Raw genomic sequence first — 19,793 nt, forward strand, 5'->3', positions numbered from 1 at the left:
AATGGAACAATAGGAGTTTCTCTACTGCACATGCAATTCTTGTTTCAGTTGTCATGAAAACAGAATTTCAATAATGAAAAAAGCTCATCAAAATTCATATGCTGTGAGTACGTCTCAAAACAATTTTTTTCGGAAATCAATTTCACAGTCGAAAAGCAGCAACTCAGGAAAAACGTAAAACTCAGGAAAAATGTCAAACTTCACACCTTCGATTCTCCCAAACAGAGACGAATTTAGAAAAAATAAAACATGGGTTTTTTTTCTAGGTGGGTTAATTAGATAACCCAGAAACCGTTTGAAGAAATTTGTGGCGGTCTGGGAGAAATCTTCGGTTCTTTGGAGCCTCTTTTTTGCCGTCGCGTGAAAAAATTGAGTTATTAACTGATAGTTTGATTAATTGATTAACTCCGCGTGTCTGAGTCATCTATGTGCTGCTATTCAAGCCTAATTATAGTACCTCAGATCCTCATAACGGTCTCATAATCACCCTTAGTTTAAACTCAAATCGAGACTGCGCTTTCATTAATTAGCCGTACGAGGAAGAAGAGACCTATCGTACTACGTCTCTTCTCCACCATTATCTCCGCAGCCAAAAACTGAAACATGTATTTCATTCCCTTATCACTCCATTTTCGCACGCATTCGAACTCACTCCCGTGCTTGTCTTCCACTCTTTCACCTTCATACCATTTCAGCTCTCGTTTTTGCTTTAAACCCCGCAGCTCTGTTTCAAACTCCACGGTTCCATTTTCTACCTGTAATGCCATTTCCTCACAGATTGGATATGGAGGAAAAGAAACTGTAGGGGATCATGAGCAGCAAATTGATGAGCTTAACAAGGGTGAATCTGACGCTTATCCAGTGAGTTAACTTGATGTACTGCAATTTTTATGTTTTCGGTTCTGTTGATGTGTTTATTTACATTTCAAAAAAACGAGTCCAGATCTGGCCGAAATGAACAAATAATCCTGCTACTAATAATGTCAGAACCATAGAAAAAATGGCAGATTTATGACAGTTCTTTTCTATGCCAGATTTATGACAGTCATAGATGTAAGCAGTGTTGTTATTACCTCGCATAACACTGTGGCTATTCCACTTACAGCCGTAGTCCATCCATCTTTCCCGTGAGCATCCTCCTTGAGCATCCATACACAGTCAAAGCTTCAGCCGAAGTTTGAGATGGAGAAACTGCTTATTTTGTTCTTCCCTTGAACACGCACACAACCACTCCATTTCACAGCACTTTCTACACTCTACACTTTCCACAGCCAATACAGCGTTTCCGCAGCCAATCCCAGATTCTGCAGCTGTTTTGTTAAACTCTAGGTTACAGGTGTCATCAGGCAAAACAAGTCACATGGGTAGCTAGGGAAATGTCAGTACATGGATGGTGTCCTATTCATTCGATCAAATTTGATGAAAAAGACCCCGGTCAAAAGGAAGTCAAATTGTGTGTTATCACAAAGTCGCCACACTAAGTCGCTGCATGTCAAGAAAAAATAAAAAATTTTGAATCAATGAAATGAACAAGTTATTTTCTCACTTTTCTTAAGGTATTGATTAATTTTGGACTGATAATGAAAGATGAATGGCTAACTTTTTATTCAAGATTTTTAGCTACAGAGCTGTTCCCCAATTCCGTAGCCAGAAAAACCTCATTGTTCAAATCAGCGTATCTTTCTCATACAAAATCAGATTTTGATGATTTAAGTACCATTGGAAAGATCTCAACAAGATCTATACAATGAGAAATATATCATTAGAGTTTGAAATGGCAAATAATGAAATAAATTGCTGAAAAGAAGCAACATCAACTTGAGGCACTAATTCCAAAGCAGGTATAAATTCTTTTGATTTTTCCTTTGAGAACTTGTTTCATTAATACAAATTCCTTGTGTTGTGTGTGAATATCATAACTAAAGAGATTGATCACCTCTCTCCTTTGATAATCTTACATTCCATTGCAGAAGAAGTATTAGTTTTTTTTGCAGGTTTCAGGAGGAATGACAAATGACTACAAGAGAATGGTGTCTCTATAAGAGACCAATTTGTTTCATAAGAGGATGATCAGCAACAAAGAGGAAATATGCTGATGTAAAATCAGATCCAAACACTTGAAAAACTTTCAGATACTATTGTCTCCATCACATCCATACTTCATAATAAACCATTCACCTCATTCCACTCCATACTTTTCACTTACATTCACATACACTTTCCATCTGTTTTTGTCCATTCATAACCCACAAATAAAAGCAAGAGGCTCATTCACATGCTTATTGCCATTGCCATTTTTGTTCTCCATTACCATTTTCCATTTTCATTTTCCATTCCTTGTCATTTTCATTCCGCAAATAAGCCCTGCTTCAATGAGTCCATAGTTCTTTGAGTCTAAGTTCTTTGTAAAAACACCTTGAGGCTTGCATGCCTTAATGGCAAGTCCTCATGCTGACAAACAATGGGAATACATTAATGTCCCTTGTTCGTTAGATCTTCTAGGTGACTCGACATCAGCAAATTCATTCGTACCTAGCAAGATGTGTTTGGGCATCTTGACTCTCATTGTCATCAATGGTGAGAATTCTCGTGTTGACTAGTGGCATCCATTAATGGCCACTAAGCCAACAATTTCCTACTATGTTCGACATCAGAACATCTTTTCACATAGTAGGAATTGTGCCAATGAGTTTTGAAGACATGAAGACTATTATTTTCAGCATTTTGGAGCAGATTCAGCAAGTTTTAGTAGAAGCAATAAAAAGTCATATTATCTCTCTATCCATGACTCCTCTTGATCAGCCACTTGAAGAAGAAAATGATCAGAAGTTTTCAGCCACCACATATACAACTCATCCATTCCAAAGGGTAAGTGAAGGTACGGAATTTTCTAACTTTTAACCATAGAATTCCATAAAAAGCTAGAATGATAATTGTTGGAAAAACATTTCTCTTCCTCATTTCATAAAATTGCCAATACCATCAGTTGGGGGGGAGATACATTCATATTCATATCTTGCCATGTCCATATCATATTCAAGAGCTCACATACTTCCAACATATATTAATTATTACATTGCTATTATGAGCATACAATGGCTTTTGAAAAAGTGCTTAAAGGATAAATTGGATACAAACAAAATCATGGTTGTCACACAAGAACCAACCATCATGCAATCCAATAAAGATATACTTTGCAACAATAATCAAAATATCATTATGCAAAGTTCAAAGATCAAAATAGAAGGCAACAAAAAAATGGTTGTAACACAAGAACCAACCAATGTTGCAATTCAAGTGAAACACTTTGTAGAAATATGAAGTTATCAAATGATATCATGCAAAGTTAAGCCAAAGCTCAAGGATCAAAAGAGTTAATGTAATATATATTGCATGAGAACATGCAATAGCTTCAGTTGTGGGGGTCTGTTGAGTCTTGAAAATGTCATTCATTTTGCATTATACTTTCACTATTATGTCCATTATATCACCTTCATTTCACCTCCATTTCACTACTATGTCACCACATTCATCCCACTTTAATTATCATTGGGCCACCTTTATGTTTTTCCAATATTTATTATTTCTAAGCCTTTTAAGTGAATTTGTGGTTAAACATTAGAAAATAATGTGCATATGCTTATACCTAACAAATGGGTTGAGATTGTTGACATGTGTAGGTTGAAAGGAGGCTTCTAGAAGACCCTTATGTGGCACTCTAAGGCCAAATTCGAATTTGGTTGGAAAGAATCATGGGATCATGAGGATATGTGTCACATCTCCTAATTGTATTGTAACTCTAAGAAGACATGTGTCTTATCAGTTCCTATTTTGATTAGGACTCTAGAGGTAGAGGGAGAGATTCATGGATTCTCATTAATGAGATGGCTCTCATCTTTTTGTATAAATAGGAGATCTCTCTCCTTCATTTGTTGGTCTTCCTTTTTAGTCTTTTCTTAGTCCTTTTAGCTTGTTAGTCCCATGGCTTTTGAAAGCTTTGGAGAGCTTTGTTGTACTTTGCACTTTTGAAGAAATTGAATAAAGCTTTGATGTTCTCAACATGGAAGGAGATGTGAAGTAGATGTCATGGAGCACATTAGGATGTAAGGTAGAGTAGATTTCATTTTGTAAATATTGTTTTGTAGAATGTAAGGTAGATTAGATTTTTCATTCATGCAATTTCAATTCATGCAAGTGTGTTTCATTTTACTTTGATTTCATGACTAGTGGCATGTGTGATCATCTTGTCTATGTTGCTGACCTTTATTTTTCTGTAGTTTGATTTTCATTAGTATCATTTCTTTAACTTGCACTTCACTTTTTGCTCTTAGATATCAAGTTGTTCATCTATTGATGGTTTTTTTCCATAATCAAATAACTTTATTGGAGCCAAAATATCACTTAGTACAGCTTGGTTTAGTTTGCTTTAAGACTCACATTGCTGACTTGTTCATAACTAGCTGAAAGGCAAAAAGGTTAAGAAAAGGTTAAAGTAGTGTGATTTGTCTCCTTTATGTAGTGTCACTTAGATTTCACATTTCATTTTCATTTTAAATCAGCAACAGAGATACTGGGCCGATGTCATTAGTCCTTTATTTGATGTCTTTATTTTCCTTTAAGCATTTGATTTCATAGGTGGTAGGGGGCCCCTGCCTTGTAATTTCTTGTATTTCTTTTTCTGATTTTCATGTATATTAATGTACAGTTTGAATTACTGCATTTTATTTTCATTTTAACATGTATATTATTGTACATAAATTGCTTTCAAGTTGATTGTAGATTAGTGATGCACATAGCCTTTTAATGAACTAATGACGTGATAGAATCATCTTGTCCTTTTGCTGAAGCAACAAGGATACTGGGTCTCATAGTCATTCTTTCATTATTTGATTATTGCATTTTATTTCGATTGAACTAGTTGCATTAAACACTTTAGAAAAGCAACAAGAACAAAACCCCAAAAACAACATAAACTATAAAACAACGAAGTAAGAGAAAGTTTAACTAAGCACATATAGTGCACCACACTTCATAAGTTTACGATCCCCGTATTGATAATTTATGTAGAGCAATTTAAGACGTTAAATTGACTAGACATTTTGGCGCCGTTGCCGGGGAAGTGTAATTAGGAGACCTTATTTCTTAACATGGAAGGAGATGTGAAGTAGATGTCATGGAGCATATTAGGATGTAAGTAGAGTAGATTTCATTTTGTAAATATTGCTTTGTAGAATGTAAGGTAGATTAGATTTTCATTCATGCAATTTTAATTTATGCAAGTGTGTTTAATTTTGCTTTGATTTCATAGGTGGTAGGGGGCCCCTGCCTTGTACAGATGTCTTTACTTTATTTTCTTGTATTTCTTTTTCTGATTTTCATGTATATTAATGTACAGTTTGAATTACTGCATTTTATTTTCTTTTTAACATGTATATTATTGTACATAAATTGCTTTCAAGTGATTGTAGATTAGTGATGCACATAGCCTTTTAATGAACTAATGACGTGATAGAATCATCTTGTCCTTTTGCTGAAGTAGCAAGGATACTGGGTCTCATAGTCATTCTCTCATTATTCGATTATTGCAAAACCCCAAAAACAACATAAACTATAAAACAACGAAGTAAGAGAAAGGTTAACTAAGCACATATAGTGCACCACACTTCATCAGTTTACGATACCCGGATTGATAATTTATGTAGAGCAATTTAAGACGTTAAATTGACTAGACAATTTTGGTGCCGTTGCCGGGGAAGTGTAATTAGGAGACCTTATTTCTTACATCTGAAAAAAAATTAACAATTCTTGAGTATCCTCTCCTCCTGCACTTTGTGTGATCTAGAGGATCAGAAAAATGATTGTTAAGTAAAAAATAATAATAATTCTTGAGTATGCTCTCCTCCTGCACTTTGTGTGATTTGGAGGATCAGAAAAAGAATTGTTAAGAAAAAATAGGAGACAAAATAAACTTCAACATTTCAATTAATAAAAAAAAAAAAAAAAAAAAAAAAAATGAAACTCAACTGCTTTGATAGGTTTAAATTGTTCAAAATTGTCTGGTTATGCTTTGTAGTGGTCTTCAAAACACTGTATCCTGTTTTAATAAGGTTTTGCAACTTAGCTGCGGAAACTGCCCTGATTCCGCAGCTGTTTCAAGGTTTAGCAGGTTACAGGCATTCAATAAAAAAACCGACCACATGGGCATCTCCAGAATTGTCCTAACATAGATCCTATCCTAGTCACTCAGCTCAGATCGATGAAAAACCAGCCTAGGACCTCAGTCAAAGTCTTGTTTTTAGCATGTTTTTCTTGAAGTATTTGCTGCCTGAAATTGAAAATCATTAATCCTTTTTATAAAATTTTACAATTTCAGAGAAAAAAACAATCTATGGCTATCTCCATTCCTAGTTTTCGTTGTGGCTTCAATAAAAAAATCTGCCTCCCTGATCAAGCTTTGGCCTTAAAACGAACCTGCACAAGCATTACGTCCCCTTTAGTTTTTTTCATGTCTCTTGCAAACAACATCAAATCAATTCTTTCATCTCTGTGTAGGTTCTAAAATTAGAGAGAGAGCAGCGGTATGCAACAACATTGCATACTGTTTATCCCTATACATGTGTTTTTTTTGGTTTGTTTGTTGAGTAGACAAAAATTGGCAGAATTGTCAATTGTCGTTGGTAGTGGGAATGTTTGGACTTTTGATGTTATGCACCTCCGCCTCTTATCTCCATCGCTGACCCAACTATTGAATCGAATTCTGGATCTGCTTTATATTAGCAGCGGCCTCTTTGAATATCTTGGCGGTCTTTTTGACTCTCTCTATGCTCGATGCTACTATCAACTTATGAAACATGGCTATAGCTGCTTCCTTTGCTGGCTACTGGTCTTTGCTCCCACCCGCACTTGACTGGCGATGCTTAGGCTGCTAGAGATATAACTGGAGCTTGCTTTAGACCGGGAAAGTGGAAGTTGCACGATATCTAATCGTAGCTGGCATGTTAACTGGCAATGCTTAAGCTGTAATAAAGTAACCTGGTGTTTGTGTCCTGGCTAAGCTGCTGATGCGGTTGGAGAGAGACCTGTTGATGTCGATAATGCTGCATGGTGTGAGGTTCTAATAAAACCACCATTTCAAAGGCCGAATGCAACAATTCAGAACAGTAAAAATTGATAACTCAGAAAACGTAAACAACAGAAAAACGTCAAATTTAAAACGCTCGATTTGCCCAAATGGAGGCGAATTTCAAAAAATTAAACATGGGTTTTTTTGCCAGGTGGGTTAATTAGATAACCCAGAAACCGTTTGAGAAAATTCGTGGCGGTCTGGGAGAAATCCTCGGTTCTTCGGAGCCTCTTTTTGCCTTCCGCGTGTGAAAAAAACAGTGTTTTTTTTAAACAGTTGAGGCCACATTCCAATTTCTTCAGAAATCCACTCAGATCCGATTATCTTGACTGCCAGGTCACCCACCGTGTCATTGAATGCATGAGAGGAAAAGATTTTTAGGTCTCTTCTCCACCACGATCTCCGCAGCAAAAATCTGAAACGTGTATGAAAGCCGTCCGACTCCAAGGGATTTGGCCGTTATTTCATTTCCTTATCACTCCATTCTCACACGCATTTGAACTCATTCTCATGCTTGTCTTCCACTCCTTCACACTTTCACCATTTCCGCTCTCGTTTTGCTGTAAACTTCACGTCTCTGTTTTAAACCCCGCAGCTCTGTTTCAAACTCCACGGTTCCATTTTCCACCTGTATTACCTCGTATTACAGTGCGGCTATTCCACTGACAGCCTGAACCGTGAATTGCACTAGTTAAGTTAGTTGTCTTGAAGGGGCACATTTTTTTTCTCTTCCACGCACACAGCCACTCCATTTCACAGTACTTTCTACACTCTGCACTTTCCGCAGCCAATACAGCGTTTCCGCAGCCAATCCCAGATTCCGCAGCTGTTTTGTTAAACTCTAGGTTGCAGGTGTCATCAAGCAAAACAAGTCACATGGGTAGCTAGGGAAATGTCAGTACATGGATGGTGTCCTATTCATTCGATCAAATTTGATGAAAAAGACCCCGGTCAAAGGGAAGTCAAATTGTGTATTATCACAAAGTCGCCACACTAAGTCGCTGCATGTCAAGAAAAAATAATAATTTTGAATCAATGAAATGAACAAGTTATTTTCTCACTTTTCTGAAGGTATTGATTAATTTTGGACTGATAATGAAAGATGAATGGCTAACTTTTTATTCAAGATTTTTAGCTACAGAGCTGTTCCCCAATTCCGCAGCCAGAAAAACCTCATTGTTCAAATCAGCCTATCTTTCTCATACAAAATCAGATTTTGATGATTTAAGTACCATTGGAAAGATCTCAACAAGATCTATACAATGAGAAATATATCATTAGAGTTTGAAATGGCAAATAATGAAATAAATTGCTGAAAAGAAGCAACATCAACTTGAGGCACTAATTCCAAAGCAGGTATAAATTCTTTTGATTTTTCCTTTGAGAACTTGTTTCATTAATACAAATTCTTAGTTTTGTGTGTAAATATCATAACTAGAGAGATTGATCACCTCTCTCCTTTGATAATCTTACATTCCATTGCAGAAGAAGTATTAGTTTTTTTTGCAGGTTCCAGGAGGAAGGACAAATGACTACAAGAGAATGGTGTCTCTCTAAGAGACCAATTTGTTTCATAAGAGGATGATCAGCAACAAAGAGGAAATATGTTGATGCAAAATCAGATCCAAACACTTGAAAAACTTTCAGATATTATTGTCTCCATCACATCCATCCATCACAGCCATACTTCACAATAAACCATTCACCTCATTTTCCTCCATATTTTCCATTTTCATTCACATACACTTTCCATATCTTTTTGTCCATTCATAACCCACAAATAAAAGCAAGAGGCTCATTCACATGCTTATTGCCATTGCCATTTCTGTTCTCCATTGCCATTTTCCATTTCATTTTCCATTTCTTGTCATTTTCATTCCGCAAATAAGCCCTGCTTCAATGCAAATTATTGAGTCCATAGTCCTTTGAGTCTAAGTTCTTTGTAAAAACACCTTGAGGCTTGCATGCCTTAATGGCAAGTCCTCACGCTGACAAACAATGGGAATACATTAATGTCCCTTGTTCGTTAGATCTTCTAGGTGACTCGACATCAGCAAATTTATTCGTACCTAGCAAGATGTGTTTGGGCATCTTGACTCTCATTGTCATCAATGGTGAGAGTTCTCGTGTTGACTAGTGGCATCCATTAATGGCCACTAAGCCAACAATTTCCTACTATGTTCGACTTCAGAACATCTTTTCACATAGTAGGAATTGTGCCAATGAGTTTTGAAGACATGAAAACTATTATTTTCAGCATTTTAGAGCAGATTCAGCAAGTTTTAGTAGTAGTAATAAAAAGTCAGCTTATCTCTCTATCCATGACTCCTCTTGTTCAACGACTTGAAGAAGAATACGATCAGAAGTTTTCAGCCACCACACATACAACTCATCCATTCCAAAGGGTAAGTGAAGGTACGTCATTTTCTAACTTTTGACCATAGAATTCCATAAAAAGCTAGAATGATAATTATTGGAAAAACATTTCTCTTCCTCATTTCATAAAATTGCCAATACCATCAGTTGGGGGGGGATACATTCATATTCATATCTTGCCATGTCCATATCATATTCAAGAGCTCACATACTTCCAACATATATTAATTATTACATTGCTATTATGAGCATACAATGGCTTTTGAAAAAGTGCTTAAAGGATAAATTGGATACAAACAAAATCATGGTTGTCACACAAGAACCAACCATCATGCAATCCAATAAAGATATACTTTGCAACAATAATCAAAATATCATTATGCAAAGTTCAAAGATCAAAATAGAAGGCAAAAAAAAGTAAATGGTTGTAACACAAGAACCAACCATGTTGCAACTCAAGTGAAACACTTTGCAGAAATATGAAGTTATCAAATAATATCATGCAAAGTTAAGCCAAAGCTCAAGGATCAAAAGAGTTAATGTAATATATATTGCATGAGGACATGCAATAGCTTTAGTTGGGGGGTATGTTGAGCCTTGAAAATGTCATTCATTTCCATTACACTTTCACTATTATGTCCATTATATCACCTCCATTTCACTACTATGTCACCACATTCATCCCACTTTCATTATCATTGGGCCACCTTTATGTTTTTCCAATATTTATTATTTCTAAGCCTTTTAAGTGAATTTGTGGTTAAACATTAGAAAATAATGTGCATATGCTTATACCTAACAAATGGGTTGAGGTTGTTGACATGTGTAGGTTGAAAGGAGGCTTCTAGAAGACCCTTATGTGGCACTCTAAGGCCAAATTCGAATTTGGTTGGAAAGAATCATGGGATCATGAGGATATGTGTCACATCTCCTAATTGTATTGTAACTCTAAGAAGACATGTGTCTTATCAGTTCCTATTCTGATTAGGACTCTAGAGGTAGAGGGAGAGATTCATGGATTCTCATTAATGAGATGGCTCTCATCTTTTTGTATAAATAGGAGATCTCTCTCCTTCATTTGTTAGTCTTTCCTTTTAGTCTTTTGTTAGTCCTTTTAGCTTGTTAGTCCCATGGCTTTTGAAAGCTTTTGTACTTTGTACTTTTGAAGAAGTTGAATAAAGCTTTGATGTTCTCAACATGGAAGGAGATGTGAAGTAGATGTCATGGAGCATATTAGGATGTAAGTAGAGTAGATTTCATTTTGTAAATATTGCTTTGTAGAATGTAAGGTAGATTAGATTTTTCATTCATGCAATTTTAATTCATGCAAGTGTGTTTAATTTTGCTTTGATTTAATGACTAATGGCATATGTGATCATCTTGTCTATGTTGCTGACCTTTATTTTTCTAGTTTGATTTTCATTAGTATCATTTCTTTAACTTGCACTTTACTTTCTGCTCTTAGATATCAAGTTGTTCATCTATTGATGGTTCTTTTTCCATAATCAAATAACTTTATTGGAGCCAAAATATCACTTAGTACAGCTTGGTTTAGTTTGCTTTAAGACTCACATTGCTGACTTGTTCATAACTGTTATCACATGATAAATCTAGCTGAAAGGCAAAAAGGTTAAGAAAAGGTTAAAGTAGTGTGATTTGTCTCCTTTATGTAGTGTCACTTAGATTTCACATTTCATTTTCATTTTAAATCAGCAACAGAGATACTGGGCCGATGTCATTTAGTCCTTTATTTGATGTTTTTATTTTCCTTTAAGCATTTGATTTCATAGGTGGAAGGGGGCCCCTGCCTTGTATAGTTGTCACTTTAATTTCTTGTATTTCTTTTTTTGATTGTCATGTATATTAATGTACAGTTTGAATTACTGCATTTTATTTTCTTTTTAACATGTATATTATTGTACATAAATTGCTTTCAAGTTGATTGTAGATTAGTGATGCACATAGCCTTTTAATGAACTAATGACGTGATAGAATCATCTTGTCCTTTTGCTGAAGCAGCAAGGATACTGGGTCTCATAGTCATTCTTTCATTATTTGATTATTGCATTTTATTTCGATTGAACTAGTCGCATTAAACACTTTAGAAAAGCAACAAGAACAAAACCCCAAAAACAACATAAACTATAAAACAACGAAGTAAGAGAAAGGTTAACTAAGCACATATAGTGCACCACACTTCATCAGTTTACGATACCCGGATTGATAATTTATGTAGAGCAGTTTAAGACGTTAAATTGACTAGAAAATGTCATTCACTTCCATTACACTTTCACTATTATCTCCATTATATCACCTCCATTTCACTACTATGTCACCACATTCATCCCAATTTCATTATCATTGGGCCACCTTTATGTTTTTCCAATCTTTATTATTTCTAAGCCTTTTAAGTGAATTTGTGGTTAAACATTAGAAAATAATTTGCATATGCTTATACCTAACAAATGGGTTGAGATTGTTGACATGTGTAAGTTGAAAGGAGACTTCTAGAAGGCCCTTATGTGGCACTCTAAGGCCAAATTCGAATTTGGTTGGAAAGAATCATGGGATCATGAGGATATGTGTCACATCTCCTAATTGTATTGTAACTCTAAGAAGACATGTGTCTTATCAGTTCCTATCTTGATTAGGACTCTAGAGGTAGAGGGAGAGATTCATGGACTATCATTAATGAGATGGCTCTCATCTTTTTGTATAAATAGGAGATCTCTCTCCTTCATTTGCTAGTCTTTCCTTTAGTTTTTTCTTAGTCCTTTTAGCTTGTTAGTCCCATGGCTTTTGAAAGCTTTTGTACTTTGTACTTTTGAAGAAATTGAATAAAGCTTTGATGTTCTCAACATGGAAGGAGATGTGAAGTAGATGTCATGGAGCATATTAGGATGTAAGTAGAGTAGATTTTATTTTGTAAATATTGCTTTGTAGAATGTAAGGTAGATTAGATTTTTCATTCATGCAATTTTAATTCATGCAAGTATGTTTAATTTTGCTTTGATTTCATGACTAGTGACATGTGTGATCATCTTGTCTATGTTGCTGACCTTTATTTTTCTGTAGTTTGATTTTCATTAGTATCATTTCTTTAACTTGCACTTTACTTTCTGCTCTTAGATATCAAGTTGTTCATCTATTGATGGTTTTTTTTCCATAATCAAATAACTTTATTGGAGCCAAAATATCACTTAGTACAACTTGGTTTAGTTTGCTTTAAGACTCACATTGCTGACTTGTTCATAACTGTTCTCACATGATAAATTTAGCTGAAAGGCAAAAAGGTTAAGAAAAGGTTAAAGTAGTGTGATCTGTCTCCTTTATGTAGTGTCACTTAGATTTCATATTGCTTAGATTAAGTTTTCATTTTCATTTTAATCAGCAGCAGAGATACTGGGCCGATGTCATTAGTCCTTTATTTGATGTCTTTATTTTCCTTTAAGCATTTGATTTCATAGGTAGTAGGAGGCCCCTGCCTTGTATAGTTGTCACCTTGATTTCTTGTATTTCTTTTTCTGATTTTCATGTATATTAATGTACAGTTTGAATTACTGCATTTTATTTTCTTTTTAACATGTATATTATTGTACATAAATTGCTTTCAAGTGATTGTAGATTAGTGATGCACATAGCCTTTTAATGAACTAATGACGTGATAGAATCATCTTGTCCTTTTGCTGAAGTAGCAAGGATACTGGGTCTCATAGTCATTCTCTCATTATTCGATTATTGCAAAACCCCAAAAACAACATAAACTATAAAACAACGAAGTAAGAGAAATGTTAACTAAGCACATATAGTGCACCACACTTCATCAGTTTACGATACCTGGATTGATAATTTATGTAGAGCAATTTAAGACGTTAAATTGACTAAACATTTTGGCGCCATTGCCGTGGAAGTGTAATTAGGAGACCTTATTTCTTACATCTAAAAAAAAAAAGGTTAATAATTCTTGAGTATGCTCTCCTCCTGCACTCTGTGTGATCTGGAGGATCAGAAAAAGAATTGTTACAAAAAAAAAAAAAAAAAAATAGGAGACAAAATAAACTTCATCACTTCAATTGATTCAAGAAAAAAAAGGAGAAGAGAAAAAATAAACTTCATTTCATTTCCATTTTCACTCCATGCCATCCATTTCATCAATAAAAGTTATTTCCCCATGATCATTTCCATTAAGATTGCCTAACTATCTCTATTTCGCTAAGTGGTTGTTGTGATACCGGTTTCCGCAGCTGATACCACTCTGTTTTTCAAACTTACAGTCAAGATGTTAGTGCAATAAAATGAAAATGCAGGAATGACTAAGCAATACAAAAATTCACAATTTCAGAGGAAAAAACAATCTATGGCTATCTCAATTCCTAGCTTTTCATTGTGGCTTCAACAAGAAAAATCTGCATATTGATTTGATGTTTTGGCCTCTTCATGATTTCGTTTCAGTGCATTCTCATCCCTTTGTAAGCAATTGATTTGCATTCATTTGAACTGTGCATCTTATTTATATAGGAAGCCTTTGGTTTTGGAACGTTTTTGGAAAGTCAACATAGGAAATTTCTCAATCATAGCAAAATCTGAAACCTATGGAGGCCTACATAAACTGTGCAAATAGATTGAAAATAGAAGCTTAAGGCATGCTGCAGTCACCAACACTTAGAGAAAATGCTGAGCTCATGATCTCCATTGTAAGCTTCACAAACTTCTTTGGATTCTTGATTCGCTCATTCCCCATATTTGCTGTTGACTGTACCTGAAAACAATCTTTCTTTGAAATCTATTTTACAGAGTATTTCACTTCACGGATTTCATTTGAATACCTAAGGCTAAAACCAAATTATGTGTTTTAACATGGTGCATACTACCGCTGGCAAATCGTCCTACCTCTGATTCAAAAATTTTTACAGCCAAATGCAACAAATTCATAAAGTGCAGAACAGAAAAAAAATTAACTCAGAGAAAAAACGTAAACAGCAGAAAAACGTCAAACTTTACACGCTCGATTTGCCCAAATGGTAGCGAATTTGAAGAAAATAAAACATGGGTTTTTTTGCCAGGTGGGTCAATTAGATAACCCAGAAACCGTTTGAGGAAATTTGTAGCGGTCTGGGAGAAATCTGCGGTTCTTCGGAGTGTATTTTTGAGTGCCGCGTGAGAAAAAACAGAGTTTTAATTAAATGAACAGCAGTAATTTAATGCAGCGTGCCTGAAGAAGATAAATCAAATTAGGAGTCAAATATGTGCTGGACATCAATCAAATTACACATCTCTTGTTTTAAAACATTCATCCAACACCTGTTTAACAAACAGTTTGAATTGAACACGGCACTGTAAATGATTTCAAGAATTTAAATGCACGGGAGTTGTAGATTATGTAAAATTATGTTGATGCAAGAGCGAGAGTCTGCAGGTAGCTTAAAGCCGTTACGACTCATGGAAAGAAGTGTTTTCAGTGATCGGATGGTGTTTGTGCGAGCTGTTCATGAGGCAAAGTGGATAAATGGGATGGAGCTTAGCATCTATGATTCATGGTTTGATCCAGTTGTTTCTGTTTTACCTGGGCTTGTTCCCGATGGATTTATTTACTTGAGGGCCAGTCCAGACACATGCCATAGACGTTTCCAGTTACGAAAGAGAGAAGAAGAAAATAGTGTGTCTTCCCTGCTGAATGTGGTAGTCATGGGTTGTTGTCGGTGAGCCAATTACCTCTTGATTTTACTGAGATTTAGGGCGTCTGTTGTTTGGTCCTTTTTTTTAAATGATCAGAGAGATGCGGCCATTCTTTTATCATTTATTTTTTTATGGATATGACATTATGGTATGGATTTTGTTGCGGTTAATCTTTCGTGGATGAGAGAGAGTCTTTTGGATCAAGGGCTCGCATTTATTCATAACCATTTATAAATAAAGGGATTTCTTCACTCCTCCACATTTTTTTCCTCTTCCACGCACACAGCCACTCCATTTCACAGTACTTTATACACTCTGCACTTTCCGCAGCCAATCCCAGATTCCGCAGCTGTTTTGTTAAACTCTAGGTTGCAGGTGTCATCAAGCAAAACAAGTCACATGGGTAGCTAGGGAAATGTCAGTACATGGATGGTGTCCTATTCATCTAGTCAAATTTGATGAAAAAGACCCCGGTCAAAGGGAAGTCAAATTGTGTATTATCACAAAGTCGCCACACTGAGTCGCCACACTAAGTCGCTGCATGTCAAAAAAAAATAATAATTTTGAATCAATGAAATGAACAAGTTATTTTCTCACTTTTCTTAAGGTATTGATTAATTTTGGACTGATAATGAAAGATGAATGGCTAACTTTTTATTCAAGATTTTTAGCTACAGAGCTGTTCCCCAATTCCGTAGCCAGAAAAACCTCATTGTTCAAATCAACCTATCTTTCTCATACAAAATCAGATTTTGATGATTTAAGTACCATTGGAAAGATCTCAACAAGATCTATACAATGAGAAATATATCATTAGAGTTTGAAATGGCAAATAATGAAATAAATTGCTGAAAAGAAGCAACATCAACTTGAGGCACTAATTCCAAAGCAGGTATAAATTCTTTTGATTTTTCCTTTGAGAACTTGTTTCATTAATACAAATTCTTAGTTTTGTGTGTAAATATCATAACTAGAGAGATTGATCACCTCTCTCCTTTGATAATCTTACATTCCATTGCAGAAGAAGTATTAGTTTTCTTTGCAGGTTTCAGGAGGAAGGACAAATGACTACAAGAGAATGGTGTCTCTCTAAGAGACCAATTTGTTTCATAAGAGGATGATCAGTAACAAAGAGGAAAGATGCTGATGTAAAATCAAATCCAAACACTTGAAAAACTTTCAGATACTATTGTCTCCATCACATCCATCCATCCATCCATACTTCATAATAAATCATTCACCTCATTCCACTCCATACTTTCCACTTACATTCACATACACTTTCCATCTCTTTTTGTCCATTCATAACCCACAAATAAAAGCAAGAGGCTCATTCATATGCTTATTGCCATTGTCATTTCTGTTCTCCATTGCCATCTTCCATTTTCACTTTCCATTCCTTGTCATTTTCATTCCGCAAATAAGTCCTGTTTCAATGCAAATTATTGAGTCCATAGTCCTTTGAGTCTAATTCCTTTGTAAAAACACCTTGAGGCTTGCATGCCTTAATGGCAAGTCCTCATGCTGACAAACAATGGGAATACATTAATGTCCTTTGTTTGTTAGATCTTCTAGGTGACTCGACATCAGCAAATTCATTCGTACCTAGCAAGATGTGTTTGGGCATCTTGACTCTCATTGTCATCAATGGTGAGAGTTCTCGTGTTGACTAGTGGCATCCATTAATGGCCACTAAGCCAACAATTTCCTACTATGTTCGACATCAGAACATCTTTTCACATAGTAGGAATTATGCCAATGAGTTTTGAAGACATGAAGACTATTATTTTCAGCATTTTGGAGCAGATTCAGCAAGTTTTAGTAGAAGCAATAAAAAGCCATCTTATCTCTCTATCCATGACTCCTCTTGTTCAGCCACTTGAAGAAGAATATGATCAGAAGTTTTCAGCCACCACACATACAACTCATCCATTCCAAAGGGTAAGTGAAGGTACGACATTTTCTAACTTTTAACCATAGAATTCCATAAAAAGCTAGAATGATAATTGTTGGAAAAACATTTCTCTTCCTCATTTCATAAAATTGCCAATACCATCAGTTGGGGGGGGAATACATTCATATTCATATTTTTCCATGTCCATATCATATTCAGGAGCTCACATACTTCCAACATATATTAATTATTACATTGCTATTATGAGCATACAATGGCTTTTGAAAAAGTGCTTAAAGGATAAATTGGATACAAACAAAATCATGGTTGTCACACAAGAAACAACCATCATGCAATCCAATAAAGATATACTTTGCAACAATAATCAAAATATCATTATGCAAAGTTCAAAGATCAAAATAGAAGGCAACAAAAAAATAGTTGTAACACAAGAACCAACCATGTTGCAATTCAAGTGAAACACTTTGCAGAAATATGAAGTTATCAAATGATATCATGCAAAGTTAAGCCAAAGCTCAAAGATCAAAAGAGTTAATGTAATATATATTGCATGAGGACATGCAATAGCTTCAGTTGGGGGGTATGTTGAGTCTTGAAAATGTCATTCATTTGCATTATACTTTCACTATTATGTCCATTATATCACTTCCATTTCACCTCCATTTCACTACTATGTCACCACATTCATCCCACTTTCATTATCATTGGGCCACCTTTATGTTTTTCCAATCTTTATTATTTCTAAGCCTTTTAAGTGAATTTGTGGTTAAACATTAGAAAATAATGTGCATATGCTTATACCTAACAAATGGGTTGAGATTGTTGACATGTGTAGGTTGAAAGGAGGCTTCTAGAAGACCCTTATGTGGCACTTTAAGGCCAAATTCGAATTTGGTTGGAAAGAATCATGGGATCATGAGGATATGTGTCACATCTCCTAATTGTATTGTAACTCTAAAAAGACATGTGTCTTATCAGTTCCTATTTTGATTAAGACTCTAGAGGTAGAGGGAGAGATTCATGGACTATCATTAATGAAATGGCTCTCATCTTTTTGTATAAATAGGAGATCTCTCTCCTTCATTTGCTAGTCTTTCCTTTAGTCTTTTCTTAGTCCTTTTAGCTTGTTAGTCCCATGGCTTTTGAAAGCTTTTGTACTTTGTACTTTTGAAGAAATTGAATAAAGCTTTGATGTTCTCAACATGAAAGGAGATGTGAAGTAGATGTCATGGAGCATATTAGGATGTAAGTAGAGTAGATTTCATTTTGTAAATATTGCTTTGTAGAATGTAAGGTAGATTAGATTTTTCATTCATGCAATTTTAATTCATGCAAGTGTGTTTAATTTTGCTTTGATTTCATGACTAGTGGCATGTGTGATCATCTTGTCTATGTTGCTGACCTTTATTTTTCTGTAGTTTGATTTTCATTAGTATCATTTCTTTAACTTGCACTTCACTTTCTGCTCTTAGATATCAAGTTGTTCATCTATTGATGGTTCTTTTTCCATAATCAAATAACTTTATTGGAGCCAAAATATCACTTAGTACAACTTGGTTTAGTTTGCTTTAAGACTCACATTGCTGACTTGTTCATAACTGTTCTCACATGATAAATTTAGCTGAAAGGCAAAAAGGTTAAGAAAAGGTTAAAGTAGTGTGATCTATCTTCTTTATGTAGTGTCACTTAGATTTCATATTGCTTAGATTAAGTTTTCATTTTCATTTTAATCAGCAGCAGAGATACTGGGCCGATGTCATTAGTCCTTTATTTGATGTCTTTATTTTCCTTTAAGCATTTGATTTCATAGGTAGTAGGGGGCCCCTGCCTTGTATAGTTGTCACCTTAATTTCTTGTATTTCTTTTTCTGATTTTCATGTATATTAATGTACAGTTTGAATTACTGCATTTTATTTTCTTTTTAACATGTATATTATTGTACATAAATTGCTTTCAAGTGATTGTAGATTAGTGATGCACATAGCCTTTTAATGAACTAATGACGTGATAGAATCATCTTGTCCTTTTGCTGAAGTAGCAAGGATACTGGGTCTCATAGTCATTCTCTCATTATTCGATTATTGCAAAACCCCAAAAACAACATAAACTATAAAACAACGAAGTAAGAGAAAGGTTAACTAAGCACATATAGTGCCCCACACTTCATCAGTTTACGATACCCGGATTGATAATTTATGTAGAGCAATTTAAGACGTTAAATTGACTAGACATTTTGGCGCCGTTTCCGGGGAAGTGTAATTAGGAGACCTTATTTCTTACGTCTGAAAAAAAATTAACAATTATTGAGTAAATTTTGGTTGCATGAGGACATGCAACACCTTCGCAGTGGGGGTATGTTGAGCCTCAACCTTGTACCCATTTACCTGTCCTCCCAACAACTTTTCCCTATTCACTTCTCTCTTCTGACATCATTTCCTCCATCAACTTGTTCAATTCATTGCATTATATGTCTTTTTAACATGATTTGTTGACTGTGCTAATGATTGACTGTTTGTTTAGAATTTTGGTACATGTTCAGCAATTCCGCAGCTGTTCTGCAATTCCGCAGCTACTCAGCAATTCCGCAGCTGTTCAGAAATTCCGCAGCCTTTTTGTTGTTTGCTATACTCCACGTGTCTTCTCTAGGAACGGGCAACGGCGCCAAAATGTCTAGTCAATTTAACGTCTTAAATTGCTCTACAT

Source organism: Pinus tabuliformis, chromosome 6 (genome assembly GCF_031772625.1).
Source record: "Pinus tabuliformis cultivar Carrire ecotype Pingquan chromosome 6, CPIR1, whole genome shotgun sequence".
NCBI classification, from domain to species: Eukaryota; Viridiplantae; Streptophyta; class Pinopsida; order Pinales; family Pinaceae; genus Pinus; species Pinus tabuliformis.